Source organism: Hemicordylus capensis, chromosome 5 (assembly GCF_027244095.1).
Source record: "Hemicordylus capensis ecotype Gifberg chromosome 5, rHemCap1.1.pri, whole genome shotgun sequence".
In the NCBI taxonomy this organism is placed as follows: domain Eukaryota; kingdom Metazoa; phylum Chordata; class Lepidosauria; order Squamata; family Cordylidae; genus Hemicordylus; species Hemicordylus capensis.
This window is the reverse complement of record NC_069661.1, coordinates 82825693-82841041: the sequence shown is the minus strand read 5'-3', so window position 1 is coordinate 82841041 and position 15349 is coordinate 82825693. Positions and strand designations below refer to the sequence as shown.

General features: G+C 42.3%; 1 long non-coding RNA gene across 1 annotated transcript in view; it reads left to right on the top strand.

The window, feature by feature from the left end:
• LOC128326207 (uncharacterized) overlaps positions 1-12806 on the top strand; it is a 52705-nt gene extending 39899 nt beyond the window's left edge. The window contains exons 2-3 of the long non-coding RNA XR_008307890.1: positions 5095-5233; positions 10128-12806. This is a non-coding gene — a long non-coding RNA (uncharacterized LOC128326207). The remainder of the gene's footprint in view (positions 1-5094; positions 5234-10127) is intronic.
• The last annotated feature ends 2543 nt before the right edge of the window (positions 12807-15349 follow it).

The window sequence follows — 15349 nt, the reverse complement described above, 5'->3', positions numbered from 1 at the left end:
CGGGGCAGGGGGAGCGAAGGGGACCTTCTCTCCACACTCCAAATGCTTAAACTGGCTATAGAACAGTTGCATGTGCCAGTGCAATTGTGCTGCCAAGGACTGTTCAGAAGTGCTTATTGGGATTAAAACTGAATGCAGACAGACATCAATAAGAGTACAGTTGTGGTAGCAGCTCACAATCAGTAAGGAAAGTCAAACAAACTGAAATGGAATCAGAGTAACACCAGCAATTCATGGCAGAAGTGGAAGGATGGTCAGCAATGGACGACAGAGCCAGGAATAGGGCTAGTCAGCTGTGCCCGGCATTTCTGCATAATCCCAGCATTACATTGAGTACATGCAAAGGGGAGAATAGGATTGCATGTGTGATCCTGCTCCTCTTTACACAAATGTAATGTATATAATGAGTGAAGAAGGTGAATATTTGAGAGAGAAATGGTGCTGCTCACAAACAGAAGCTTTAAAAAATGTCATTGGTGGTTCAACTCATTTACTTCCAAGTTGTTCAGGCTGATGGCCTTTATGACCATTTCTCCACCACCAGGTTTGTTTTTAAAATCAACAGGCACATTCTTCATAAAGAAAACAGTTTCTAATATAAATGAACCGTCAGTATCCTGCCTCCAGCAATAAGTAATAATTAATGGCTTTCACATCATTCTGCACTAACATGACATAATCTGGAATAAGTTCATTTGACAATACTACTTTGGTATATTGTTACTAATGCATGTGTGGAAAGATTTCTTCTGATGGGGGATGGTGGAATTCAGCAGAACTAGTTTGGACTAGTTATATTCTGAATTGTCAATAATAATAAATCTAGGGATAGGAGGGCTTCCCCATTCCATCCCTTTGTATTTCTACTATAACTTTGCCCTGCATTCAGCTGATCCTGAATATCACTTGGACAAGAATAATTTCAAAATTAATTCTAGAAAGGATCATGTGCAGTTTGCTGCTACTTGCAGTTCCTTCTATCCAATCAATTTATTTACTTATTTATTTACTTCTTGTTAGATTTATATGCTTCCTTTCATAAAACTTACCCCAAGGTGCTTTGGGATATTACATTTCATTTGGGATAGTAGATCTCATTCACACTGATACTGATGCACACACATTCACTGATGCAACCCTCCAAAACAAAGATCTTGATGCAATCATAGGAATGATTGCATCAAGAACTTTTGTTCATGGTGCTTTTCTGGTGTGCATATGCAGTCCTGCACATAGTTAAAACACTACACAAAAGACTAGGGGTGTGCAATTTGGGTTTTTGGTGAATTGGCTCGGGACCCAAACCGAATCACCCCTGTTCTGTTCTGTGCCCGAATCTGAATCAATTCGGGTATGAAAAACGAGTCCCAGAGTCAAAATAGTGGGGTGTGGTGGTAGTGCCCAATGGTTGGAGGCTACCACCCAAATTTCAGGGGGATTGGGCAAAGGGCTGATTTTGGGGGATTTTTTGAAGTTTTAGTGTCTTTGGGGCAGATCGGGGGCATAGCATGGGATCTGGGCAAAAGGAGTGGGGTGGGGTGGTAGTGCCTAATGGTTGGAGGCTACCACCCCAATTTCAGAGTGATTGGGCAGAGTGTGGATTCTATGATAGCTAATGAGATTTTCAATGAAACACCATGAATCCACTCTAATTTGCTATCATACTCAGAATACCTCTGAAACAACAGCACCCTGTACCCCATGGGTTAGAAACCCATGGGGGTGGTTGGCACCCTATGTGCACTACACTACCACTCGCTCTGGGCCACCCCAGCACCCCCCAAGTGCACTTATGGGGCTGCTGAAAGCTCCATGCATACGCTATGAGGAAAAACCTTAAAGACGCATAAAATTTAACAATTCCCCCAAAATCAGCCCTCTGCCCAAATCCTTTGAAAAAATTCAGGTAGCTTCCTTGACCCTACCTGGAACTACCACCAACCCCACACTGCTCTATGCCACCCCTTTGCCCCCTGCGTGAAGCTATACATTTGCTGACACCTCAATGCTTCTCTATGGGGAAAAACCTTAAAGACGCGTAAACTTCAACAATTCCCCAAAAATCAGCCCTCTGCCCAATCACTCTGAAATTGGGGTGTAGCCTCCACCCATTAGGCACTACCACCCCAACCCACTCCTTTTGCCCATATACCATGCTATGCCCCCAAAACTGCCCCAAAGACACTAAAACTTCAAAAATTCCCCCAAAATCAGCCCTTTGCCCAATTCCCCTGAAATTTGGGTGGTAGCCTCCATCCATTAGGCACTACCACCCCACCCCACTATTTTGCCCCTGGGACCTAAAGTTCAAGCTGACATCACATCAGACCTTTTTGCAATAAAATCAATGGAGGCAAAAAGGTGGGAAATTCAAAGAGACATCAGCCTGAATTACCTGAATTTTTCGGGCCCGAATCAGGGGTGATTCGGCTCGGGCCCAAAAAATATTGAGGGACATCGGGGGTGATTCGGTTCGGACCCGAATCACCCAAAATTGCTCGTTTCGGGCACAGATCGATCTGTGCCCGGAATTTTTTGCACATCCCTACAAAAGACTGTCAATAAAACTGTACTAGGGTGAATAAATAATAACAGATTCTCAATTTTCCCTGCCACACTTGCAGGTGGCAAAAATGGGAATGAATTATCTAACACATAAAATAATAGTTGTGTCAAAGAAGAATATGAATTAGAATATCAGAAACCCAGGCAGCATTGCAGAAGATCCCACATGCTCCTTTGGGGTACTGTTTCCCACGTCAGGTCTCACTAAGGTGAATGTATGTATGTATTTGATTTGATTTGATTTCAATACCACCCTTCCAAAAATGGCTCAGGGCCATTTACATAGATAAATAATAAATAAATAAATAAATAAATAAGATGGATCCCCATCCCCAAAGGGCTCACAATCTAAAAAGAAACATGACAGACACCAGCAACAGTCACTGGAGGTACTGTGCTGGGGGTGGATAGGGCCAGTTACTCTCCCCTGCTAAATAAAGAGAATCACCACGTTAAAAGGTGCCTCTTTGCCAAGTTTTAATGTACTAATCTCAGAGATGGAGAATAGTTAGCCACAAATCCATGACAATGCTCCTGCTGCACATCCATGCATTGAGCACTTGTTGGCAAAAGGCAGTGCTGAACATGGAGATAGTTCTGCTATATGATTTGCAACCCTGAACGACCAGGGTGAAGGGAGTGTGATTTTCTGGGGCATTCCTGTCCCTTACATTCAATAAACATAGAGAGGGTAATATCTATACAAGTATAGTGAACTCAGATAGTGGCAGAAAGGGAGAAGAATGACTGCAGGATTACAGTGACAGGGAAAATGGAAATGAGTTCAGAATGCAATTTCTTAGTTGCACAGTGTGGTGCTGTTGATAGGCCAAATGAGTTTACAGTGGCACCTTAATTTTGCATTATTGTTTGAATGATTGTTGAATTATGTATCCCTACCTATTGCAGAGTTTGCACATGGTCATTCATATTTTGGTTTTAAATTATACAGAGAGGCCTTGGACAGAAAAAGGAGTCCTTTGCAAAATATTGAGACCAGAGTTGAGTCCCTACCTTGAACAGATGTGTAGAAAAAGAAAGTTTGGAAAATGAAGCTTCTTATGGAGCAATGACGGGTGGGGGGTGGGGGGAAAGCTGTGCCTTCTAAAATTCCTTCTTCTGCACGACTACTAGTGTATTATTTATAATTATTAGTGTTTTGTTAGATACTGTGCTTTTAAATCCTGGAGACATTTTTTCAGTCAAAGTAGTATCACTTGATATTGCATTAATTTAGTGATAATCAAGATCATGTACATTCACAGTTAGAACATAGTTTTAAACGCTCTTGTTGATGAGGTTGTTTCAGACAAATTATTTCTTTCTTCAAAATGTTGCTCTTTTAGAAGTAACTGTAATTTTTCTTTCTTTCTTGAGCTGGACACATACTTCGCTCACTAAATGAAGATTTATCACCCAGTTTCTCTATGTTGACTTATAGTCAGCTGCTGCTTTAAAAAAGAACAACAGAGTGATTCCATTTGTTCTTCTTAATTATCCTCAGCATCTTCTCAAGCCAATATAACTTCCTTGGGTTCACCACACAATGAAATCCAATGTAACCAAGTTGTTCCCATTGGCTCTCAGGAGATGATTAAAAGAAACAAATAATTATAGCACCAGTGACAAGAGGGTAATTACTAGACACCATGACGATGCAGGAGTAGGGAATTGACATTTGTACTCTTCGGTCTCTAGAGCAAGTGGCTGGAAGGCTTGTAGTAAACAATTACCAATTTTCTAATCACTTCAGTAGAAGTTTAAAACACACACACACACAGTTTTCATCTCTTGTGCTTGAGCTTTATGGACATCACAGAGTGTGTGAGTTGACTGATGCCCTTGGGCACTTTTAATTTGATAAGTAGCCATGTTACTTGCATTTGCTGAAACAGTTATGCAGACAGTGTATTAAATGTGTCCAATTTATTTAAAGCTGAACTTGGTACCTTCTAAAGTTCACTTTCTGGATTTACCCATTGTTTCTTAAATTGTGTTTACTTTCTGTGAGAAATACCCTTGTCGGTCACCAATATAATAGGTAGTAGTATACATCAGTTGATAAGTAGGGTTGTACATGCATTTCAGAGTAAGTGGAAGACGGAACCATATCAGGACAATTTGGTCCAATTTTGATTGTTATGAAATAAATGTTTATGAGGCCTGAGTGAGTCAAATGGCATGTGGATCCCATTCATTTTCATAAGAGGGAGAGGGCTTCCCCTGAGAGGGCAGTGTGGTGGGATTTTCTTTTTTAAAAGCTTTTTAAAATGGTAAAAGAATCATAAGAGCTCCTTCCAGCAGCTGTCTCCTGGCAGCTGATAACTTGCGCCAACAATTCCTGGAATAGTGCATCAGTTTTAGTGGTGGCCAGCATGTCCTTTTCCCATAATGCCCTAGACTGAGACCATGTCTGTGACATTGTGTATCTCTGTGTGTGTGGTGGTGGGGGGGGGGGGGTACGACATGGCAAGCTCAGATGGCAGTTGCTGGAAAAGGCCTAGCACTCTTTTTACAATTTTAAAACAGGTTTGTTAGTTTTTGTTTTGAGAAAAGGAAAGGAAAGACCAGCGTGTCAAACTATAACTTGACCTGAATCCCCAAAGCTGTTCAGAAAGCTTTCCACCACTGCAGTGAACTGGAATTGGAACCGGAACCGGAACCAAAGGTAAAGTTTCTTGTTTTGTGAACATAAGGTTGTGATAATAAAAGGTTAAAAATCAGTTCAATAATCAGGCACTCGGGGAGATGTGCCTGATTTTGAGAGGTGGTGGTGAGGACTTCACCTATATTTCTCAATGAATTGCCTATGAAAGCTTCCCTCCAAAGGCTAAAAGAAGCTTCAAGGGTGAGAAGTCTTTGCCAGAACTGTGGTGTGGAGGTAAACTGGTAAGTATTCCCTATGTGGACTGTAGTCTCATGCTGCTTGGAAGTCCCCAACAGCTGATGTTTTACTGCGAAAGAGAGATGGAATGACTAACGGCACTTCTTTTGATCCTAAAAAAAGCCAGAGCGTCTCTGAATCACAGTTTAGAATCACAGTTCCTTAATTTGAGTTTCTTTCTTCAGAACAATCATCATGCTACGCTGCTATAGTATGAGTGTAGTAGAAGAAGGAGCATATAAACAACAACATTGTTGCTGTTGCTGTCCTGAGACTCTGGAATGCACTTCCTTGTCAAGATGAGAGACTCCCCATCTCTGACAACTTTTAAAAAATCCTTAAAGACCTATATTTTCACCCAAGCTTTTAAACTTAATTGTAGTTTTAAACTGTTGTAAGGTTTTTATTTCTGTGTTTTAACTCACCCAGAGACGGAAGTTTGGGGCGGCATACAAATTTGATTTAAAAACCCCCCATTAATTTCAGTTATTTTCTTACAGATTTAAATCAATTATAGGTTTCTTATTCTGAGTAAAACACATCTAAACCAGTTTACAACTGCTTCAAAGGGCCAGTGAAGATGTGCACTGCTCAGCACACATGATAAGGTCAGGGAAGTGCAAAGAGCATGTCCACCTGACAGCACAGGAGGATATCCCCGATGGACATTTAGGATGTCCCTTAATTGTTAGAGGGAGATGTTCATCTGAATTGCTCGTCTACATGTGCATGTAGAGGCGCAATTCAGATGCACACACATACTCCATGCACAACTCTGGACTTTTATGTGCATCCCTAGTCCTTAATGCTTGTTTCAGGTGGTGCTCATCTGAACTAACTCAAAGAGTCTGAACAACTATTTAAAGTTAGTATCCAAACCAAAGTAAACTAGGGAATTCAAAAAATAGTGATGGAATGGAAAGAGAATGGAAGCCCAAATTTTTAATAGTTCAGTTCCCTGTGGGGAAAAATTTTAATTTTTCTGTTGTCCTATAAGATAAGTCCTTTCTCCCACTTCACTACAAAAAACAAATAGGATATGGAGATGGTTCATTTCAAATGAATGTGTCACTGTTTGAATCCTGGGAGATTGTCCTCTTCCTATCCGCCCACTCAGTGAAAAGGACAAAAGGATAGTAGCTCATTTGTTTAGTGCAAGGCTGCTCAACTTCAGCCCTCCTGCAGATGTTGGCCTACAACTCCCATATTGCCTGGCTATTGGCTAGGGATTATGGGAGTTGAAGTCCAAAAACAGCTGGGGGGCCGAAGTTGAGCAGGCCTGGCTAAGTGGATGATGCAGTTCCACTTACCAGTATCAGTGCAGTGTTGAGGGGGCCCTGGGATCAAGCCCTAAACTTGTTCTCTCGTATGTTTCCCCCCAAGCTAACCATGAATGGTGGGGTAGGGATCTCGGAGGCAACTGTGGGTATCCTCTTTTTTCACCCTTCCCCTTGGTGAATGTTTTTTGTGCAAAAACACCAGTGTTCTAGCAAAGAAACATGGGACTATGACTTTAAATGGCCTCCATGTACATGCGCAGAGGCCATTTAAAGGATAACCCAGTCCCAGTCAGAGTCAGTGTGAGCTGAGCAGCCAACCAGGTGGGCTGTCGGGAGAGATGGTCAGTGGGGTCTCGCCATCACTCCCAGCTCTGCAGTAGTACTACTGCTCCCACCAAGAGCAGTTCAAAGGTGCCTCCACACCTCTTTTTTTTTGGAAACAGCAACCAGCAGGCCACAGGGGGATGGCGGGTCAGGTTGCCACAGCCTCTCCACTGCTGTGCTCTCTGAACTTCAAATCAAAAGATACTGGGAGCCTCTGCATCTCTTTCTTTTTAAAAACAATGTCGAGAAAAGAGATTCTCCCCCCCCCCATATTAATCTCAAAAGAAATTAATTTGGATTAACATGAATCAAAACCAATTCAAATTGAATCGGGCCTATTTCAGGGAGTTTGGATTTGGTGTTGAATTGAAACCCCTTTCCTCCTATTTTCAATTTTTTGATTCATGCAAATCCCTAATCAGAGGTTCCAGTGCAAGGCTTTCCCTTAGCCACACACACCCCCGCCCTGCCACTCTCCACCACCAACATTGTACTGACACTGGCAAGTGGAACTGTATCATCTATTGAGGAGAATGAGGAATTTACTTCTGGATGGAAGTCGTTCATGCATGGAAATCATACTCCAGGAGTGTAGCTATAATTGACCAGACGGGTTCAAAGTACCCAGCACCCTCCAGCTCCTGAGGGGCCTCCAGTTCCACCCCTTCCTATTTTCTTCATTATCTCCTTCACTCTGAAGGGTTGTCAGGGAGAGGGGCAGACACGGGCCCCCTCTCCTCTAGCTACGCCCCTGTCATGCAGAAGTCTTTCAGTTAGAACAACTGAGGAGACTTTACTGAAAAACCCAAGGAGAAACACTCTGTGGAGTCTAAACAAATAATGCTCTTCTAGCAAATTAGTGAGGAACTTGAATTTTCATGAAAATGACTATGTCTATAGAAGCTTTATGAACTCAACGATAAATTCCTACTTGTTTCTTCTTGACATCCAACAAAACTGAAATGTGCTAAATAATTACTGAATCTTCCTGAACTTTTAAAAAAGTACATGAATTATAAAAATTATGATTGAAGGTACCTACCCACTCTCCACACACACAAAAGCCCTTACTCAGAAATGCAAATCTACTTAAACTTCATGAATTTTGAATTCCAATAGAACACTTCTAGAGTAATTATGACTGCCAATTGATTTTGTTACTATGAAGACAATCAAAGTGCATGCCTAATTAATTTGTCTGACTATTTACAATAAATTGTTATCTGTGTTGGCGCACAGAGTCGAAGCAAATATGCATGAGAAAAACATTTTTCAAGAAGACACTCTTGGAAGAAATTAATAACTATAAGAGGTCTTTCTCCCTTTAACAATATGAACGAGAGGAGTGGTCCAAAAACATTACAGCTCTTCCTTCACAATAATCAGCTTCATTCAACAGCCATTGTTCCACCTGAAGCACTGAGGCATATGCCCATATGTTGATTAATGTCTGCATCATATTGATCTTGGATAGCTGAGCAGAACAGGATCACACTGTACAGTAAACTTCAAATTGATTCTTAATAGAATCATTTCCAAAGTAATTCAACACTGATTTATTCATGAATCTATGGAAGCTTTTTTTTTTAAACTGTAGCTTTGAAATGTAAGCTACAATGCATTGTGAAATTAGTCTTTAGCCAGATATGCGTTTAGACAGTATTTTATTTTAACCCTTCATGTTGAGAATTGGGATTCTCTCCTGAGTGATACATAGTACCAACCTGATACAAATTATATTGCTTTTGGCGCATTACACCAGCTTCTGAAAGTAGTAAATGTGTAAGAAAAGAGATGTGGAATAGATTGTTCAAAAGGAGACGATAAGGCATGAACAGAGAGCTAAAAGAGAGTTCTGTGTTTTTGAGCCAGTTCAGTTGAACACCTCCATGCAACCCCAAAAGTGATAATGTTGGGGCAGCTGGCACAAACGTATCCACCCCAATGTCATTAAAGTATGTACTGACAAGTTCTTGTCACATCCTTTAATTGTGTGTGTGGTGTGATCATGCAAACCACCCCTCTACACTCACTGCAAAATGATGTTTAAACAGGGTTTTGCAGCCCATGTAGAGGGTTGATTGGGATTATCACTCCTCACACACGATTAAAGGATTTGCTGAGAACTTGTTGACACATCCTTTAATGATGTTGGGGTGGGCATGGTTTTGGTACATCCCCACCTTAATCAAGTGTAGTGGGACAGAGGGGGCCATGTTCTAGGGATGTGCACAAAACTGAAAAAGCTGTTACCTTAGAAGTGCTGCTGCTGGTTGCTGCAGCGGCTTTGGGGGAGGGCACCAACCCCACCCTTGCTGGTGTTCCCCAGCATAGCCTGGGCCAGTTCGGGGCTGATTCAGGCCTCTGAACAGGCATGGAGGTCACTAAAATGGCTACCTTTATTTTTCCATTTTAATATCTTCTTCCATTTTACATTCTTCTGTTTCTTCAGCATGTTGAGGGCTTGTTATTAAGAGATGGAGTCATCATACAATCAAAAACTGTGTTCTACCTAGGTTTGGTAGCTGTGTATTCCCAAATTTCCAGTTGTATTTAAGCAAGTTAGGAGGAATTGTGTGGAAGCAAGGTAGGAGGAAAACCTGGGTAGCATTTCCTCCTACGTTGCTTCCACCCAATCTCTTCTACCCAGGTTTTTTCTCCTACCTTGCTTTCACACAACCAATAACCAGGAGCACACACAGCTACTGTCATAATAGCTGTCAAAATGTATGACTATTAAAATGTATGATCAAAATGTATGATCATATTAAAATACAGTAGATTCTTGAGTAGGCTATATTGTAACTTTAAAAAGTGATGTTACCAGTAAGTAAGTGATAATTAATGACTGACACTACTTTCCCAATAGATCAGTCATTGCTAATGGAACAGTTGCAATTGATTTCAATAGGATTTGCCTCCAAGTTGCAGTGTCAGCCTCTGAAACACACTCTTAAACTAGTGTACTGCTTTGGACCATCATGACAGAGTGAACTCTCTGGGAAAAAAATCACTTATGTTGCTTCTTTGCTGCTACAAATATAATACTGTGATTTATTTGTTTTTAACCACAGAAAACCTTAAAGAATTGTAACAGCAATTTCTAAATGTTACACAGCAATCCCAGTAATGGATGCTAGAGATTACTCATTACAAGGATGAACTTCTAGAATGAAGCTACAACCAACAGAAGGATCCAGTGCAGAGAAAATTATTCCTATTATTATGTAACCTGAAATTCCTGCCGGTGCATTCTAAAGCAGTTTTTTAAAAAATGCAGCTGATCTGCCTCCCTGCCCATTCCTCTACTGGTTCCTGGCTTGGTCCATTCTCTTCTCCCCTGCTTGCCAGCATAGCCTGATGATGTCACCAAACTGGCACAATCAGACTGTGCAGATGCCAGTGAGATCAGGCCTGCCTTAAAGGGGCTGCATCTTCTCGCTTGGATTGTGGCAGCACACCTCAGAACTGCCTGGTGGCATAAGCAAATGGCTGGTGGAGTCCCCAGTGTGGGGAGGGGTGGTTGTGGGGAAGGTAGCTGGTGGCCGCCAAACATCCATGGCTCCAGGCATCCCCCCAATGCTCAATTGTAACAATGTATGTGGTGTTTGGGATGAAAACTAGCTTGGAATGGCATGCAAGGAGAAAAGGTGAATCCTCTGCCTCTGCTTCAGAACTTTTAAACAAACATGCAGGATCTCAAGGTTGATGGTTGCTGACAAGCCTTGATGAAAAGTGGTGTCGAATACTTTGCTGTGTGTTATAGGTAATACTCTAATGGCTTAGGAGATGGCTATCTGTATATATGTCCTCTATATACAGTACCTCCCTATATGCGACATCTTTCATTTGTGGTCCTCCCCCCGCCCCACTTACATGTCCAACCTATCTGAAGTTCAGAAGGCTTCTCCTAGAAAAAAAGCCTTCACAGTGGGGGCACCAGTTCTTTGGCATGGACCCCCAGGAGTCTTCTCTGTAGAAGAAACGCTATGAAATCTCATTTTCTGTCAAGGCCACTGAGACTTGGGAGTCTAGAACCATGTCTGGGAAGAAATAGATGCTGACTTCTAGGGATGTGCAAACAGGTTCAATGGCAAACTGGTTCGGTTTGACAGTTTGGCGTCAAACTGAACCCTGTTTAGTCTGACCCCAGACCAAACCTCCTTGGCTATTCGGGGGGGGTGGTGCGAGTCTGTTTTTTTTTTAAATGACCTCAGCCATGCAGAAGCCCATTGTGCATGTGTGGCGGCCTCCAAAATGACCGCCGTGTAGGGGGGAAAGGCCAGAATGCCGGAACCAGGCAGTTTTTGCCACAAGGAAGGCCGATGGTGGATAACCTCTGCGGAACCCCCCTCCATGGCCTTGGAGAAGCCCCCCAGATGGGGTAAGTACTAGTATTTTTTTTAATTGACTCTCAACCCACCCTCCCGAACTTAACCGGGGGGGGGTTGATGGGGGGCAAAACTGAACTGGCTTGGTCCTGTTCAGGGCCATACGGTTTTGTGCATACCATTACTGACTTCCCTCTTTCCAAGGTGAGTTTCTGGGGAGGCAGCAGCTGCAGACTCTTTGTGAATATTCACATAAACTGCAAAGCCCTTGAGGTTTGATGTGCATTCTGTCAGAATATGTGTAAATTCTTGACCTTTGTTGAGGCTAGTAATGGGATGCCTATGTATATCTACCCTTAGAAAATTTCCCATTTTTAATAACGATTGAATCCTTATTTATAGTGAGATGAATCATAGTTTCTTTAGCAGAGCTTAACGCAATATATAATTGTTTTTGCACTCTGTCCCTCCATCTAGGGTTAAGCTCATGAGCCCAGAGTGAAGATATGTGCCACTGGCACTCTTGCCTTCCTTAGGCTATCTGTCAGCAAATGAGGAAAAATTGAGAGCAGTAGTGTACAGTTGTTTATGCATACAAATCCCATTATTGATAGTTATTTATTCATTGAGCAGTTAGTAAACATAGTATTTCACTATCTACATAGATGATGCCCATGACCACAGCTTCTTGAATTCTAACTTCTGTTAGGAGATATTCAAGTAACCTCCAAAAAAGATGTAAAATAGTATTTATATTGATAATTTATTTATATAGTATTTATATATTTCCAAGGGGAATATAATTATTTAGATACAGTATGATTTGTTGCTTGTGGAGCACTTAAAAACAAAGATTCCCCACCTACCTACACACAGTTCCGCACTGGATCCCAGATGTGAGCTGGAAGCAGTTTCTGATGATAATATTTTGCTGAAGGCTCTTAGAGGTGCAGCTGCTGTGTGGTTGGCAATGCCATCAGGAGGGCTCAGGTTGAGTAGCAGAAGCCCTAGCAATATAAACTATAATATAAAACCATAGTTTTCTAGGGAAGCACCAACAGTAGCACATGGTTGGAAATAATAATAATCATCATCATCATCTACAAATTGAAGATCTACAAATTGAAGATCTACAAATTGAAATTGAAAGGCTGTGGCAGAAAAAGACCAAAATAATCCCAGTGGTAATTGGCGCCCTGGGTGCAGTCCCAAAAGACCTTGAAGAGCACCTCAACACCATAGGGGCCACAGAAATCACCATCAGCCAATTACAAAAAGCAGCTTTACTGGGAACAGCCTATATTTTGCGACGATATCTATAATAACCAACAGTATTGATGATAAAATTCAGCCATCCCAGGTCCTTGGGAAGGACTCAATATCTGGATAAAACAAACCAGTCAATAACACCTGTCTGACTGTGTAAACAAGAAATAATAATAATAATTCAATTTCTATACCGCCCTTCCAAAAATGGCTCAGGGCGGTTTACACAGGCTCAGGGCGGTTTAACAATATGGCTCAGGGCGGTTTAACTATTTAGTCTAATAAAATCATGAGGCCAAGAAAGTGGTATGTGTGATTATTACTTGAGGGGCATTATTGCATGGTTTATTGTGTATGGATACTGAACCAAGGACATGTAATGCTTTCCCAGAGGCCTAGGGGGGAAAGCAAGGTCTTAATAGTTTTACTTATACTTTTACTTACTTTCCTTTTTATAATATTTTTAAGCATGGGAAATGCTGGCTATATTGCCCCACTGAGCAGAATTCCATTCAATTTAGAATACCCTTTTAGCTCTTTTCATGGTCCCAGGTCAGGTATACAGAGCATATACGCATACATTTTGTATACTCATAGGTTTGTGTACAGGGACATAGGCTGGGACAGGGGCAGTGGGTGTGACTCTGATACCTCCATGCATATTCACTACTTGTCCTCTGAGAAAGGCTATAAGGCTGTTTTCACGAGCAGCCTAACCCAGGCTAGGGTAGCCCAGCCTGGGTTAGTCTGCTTGTGTGCAGCACCAGGATCTGCATGGATTCCGGCGCTGCCTGCCCACCTAACCACTTTGAAGCCTGGCATTTAGCTGAGGTTAAGGGCACAGGTGCATCCTTAACCCCGGCCCCAAGATCCTGTGAAGCTATTCTCACAAGCGAGCAAAACCAGGCTAAGGGAACCCAGCCCAGTTTTGTTCACTCGTGAGAACCACCGGGCCTGAGGGATAGCCCAGTGGCTATATGGCGGAAAGCCCACCAAAGTAGCCATCCCCTTAAATGAGATTAACGGAGTGAGCGTGGTGCATTTCTGGGGCTCCTTATCCCTTGCATTCTAGAAAACACAATCCAGAATCTGGAGATGTCACCAGTCACCAAGAGTATAGCCACAATTGTAAAAGGAGGAAGAAAAGAAACACTACCTGGGTACACCTTTCAATGCAGATTTCAGTGCAGACCAGAGCAGTGACAGAAGCACAAGTTTCCTTAAGGCCAGACATGGAGTTCATCACAGCAATCACCAAGACAACACACACACACACACACACACACACACACACACACACACAGCTGCCACTGTCCATTTCTTGCCACTGTTCATTTCACAATCAAAGCAAACTATAATTCAAGGAAGACAGTCACCCACATCCTGCTTTGTCAGTCTGAGATCCAACAAAAACCAGATAGTTGTAGCAGCAACAGCACAGAATATTATACTCAGTACTGAGGAAAAAACTACAACATTAAACCTTCCTTCTTTTTTTAGATTGTGAGCCCTTTGGGGACATGGAGCCATCTTATTTATGTATTTATTATTTCTCTGTGAAAACTGCTTTGGAAACTTTTGTTGAAAAGTGGTATATAAATATTTGTTGTTGTTGTTCCTTCCATCCTGCCTGACAAAGAGAACCAGGAGGACAGAGCAGTGATGGCCTGGGCAGCTCAGCTCTGAGCTCAGCCGTCTGAAGACTCTGAACAGGATAGGAGGAGCAGGAAGAAATGTGAGCAGTACACTAAGATATTTCCCTTGTGGGATGGAGCTGCTCTGAGAAGAGCATCTGCATGCTTGCGTGTGTGCAGAATGTTCCAGGTTCCTTCCCTGGCATCTCCAGTCCCTTTGAATACATGTGGAAGCACCCTCATTTTGTGTTTCCCTCCCTTCCTCTCTCCAGCCAGTAGGGTCACAGTTGCCCATGACAACACTTGATTTGTATGACAACAAGTCAACCAAGAAGCAAGGAGATCATGAGCCAATCAGAAGTCAGTGCCAGAAAACCAATCAGCAAGAGGGAAAGAGACCTCCAAAATGATGCTCAGAATGTAGAAACATCAAAATTTCTAACAGGTAGACCAGTCCTCCAAGTGGAGGCGGTGATGTGCTAAGACCAGAGTGGAGGGCTGGTCTACCTACCAACTTCAATTGGTAGATCAGCTCTGCCCAGAAAAACAGCCCCATTTTGAGGCCTGTTTTTCCAGGGAGAGTTAGTCTACCAATTAGGGTTGGTGGGTGTAACAACTCTCCACTCTAGACAGCGTGTTAGCCCCCCTTGGAGTACTGGTCTATCATGTAGACCAGTTCTCCAATCCAGGCTGATGTGCTAAGTCCAGGGTGGTGAGCAGGTCTACCCACCAACTCCAATTGGTAGACAAGCTCTCGCCATAAAAATGGCACCCGAATCACTCAAATTGATTTGAGTGATTCAAGGTCAATTCATCAAAATAGTTGGCTAAGCTGGCTGTGCTGACAAATCGATTCAAGGATGTTGCAATTCACTTCAAGCTCAAATCAAATAACAAAATCCAATTCGTGCACATCTCTAGTAAGCAGTGCTTCCACAGTTTTCTCCATTGTCATGAATGTCTGTAATGCAGCCTTACACTTTAGCCACTATCTTTTCCTTCCTTCCTTCTTCCTTCCTTCCTTCCTTCCTTCCTTCCTTCCAAAAACACCTGATACTGTTGAAG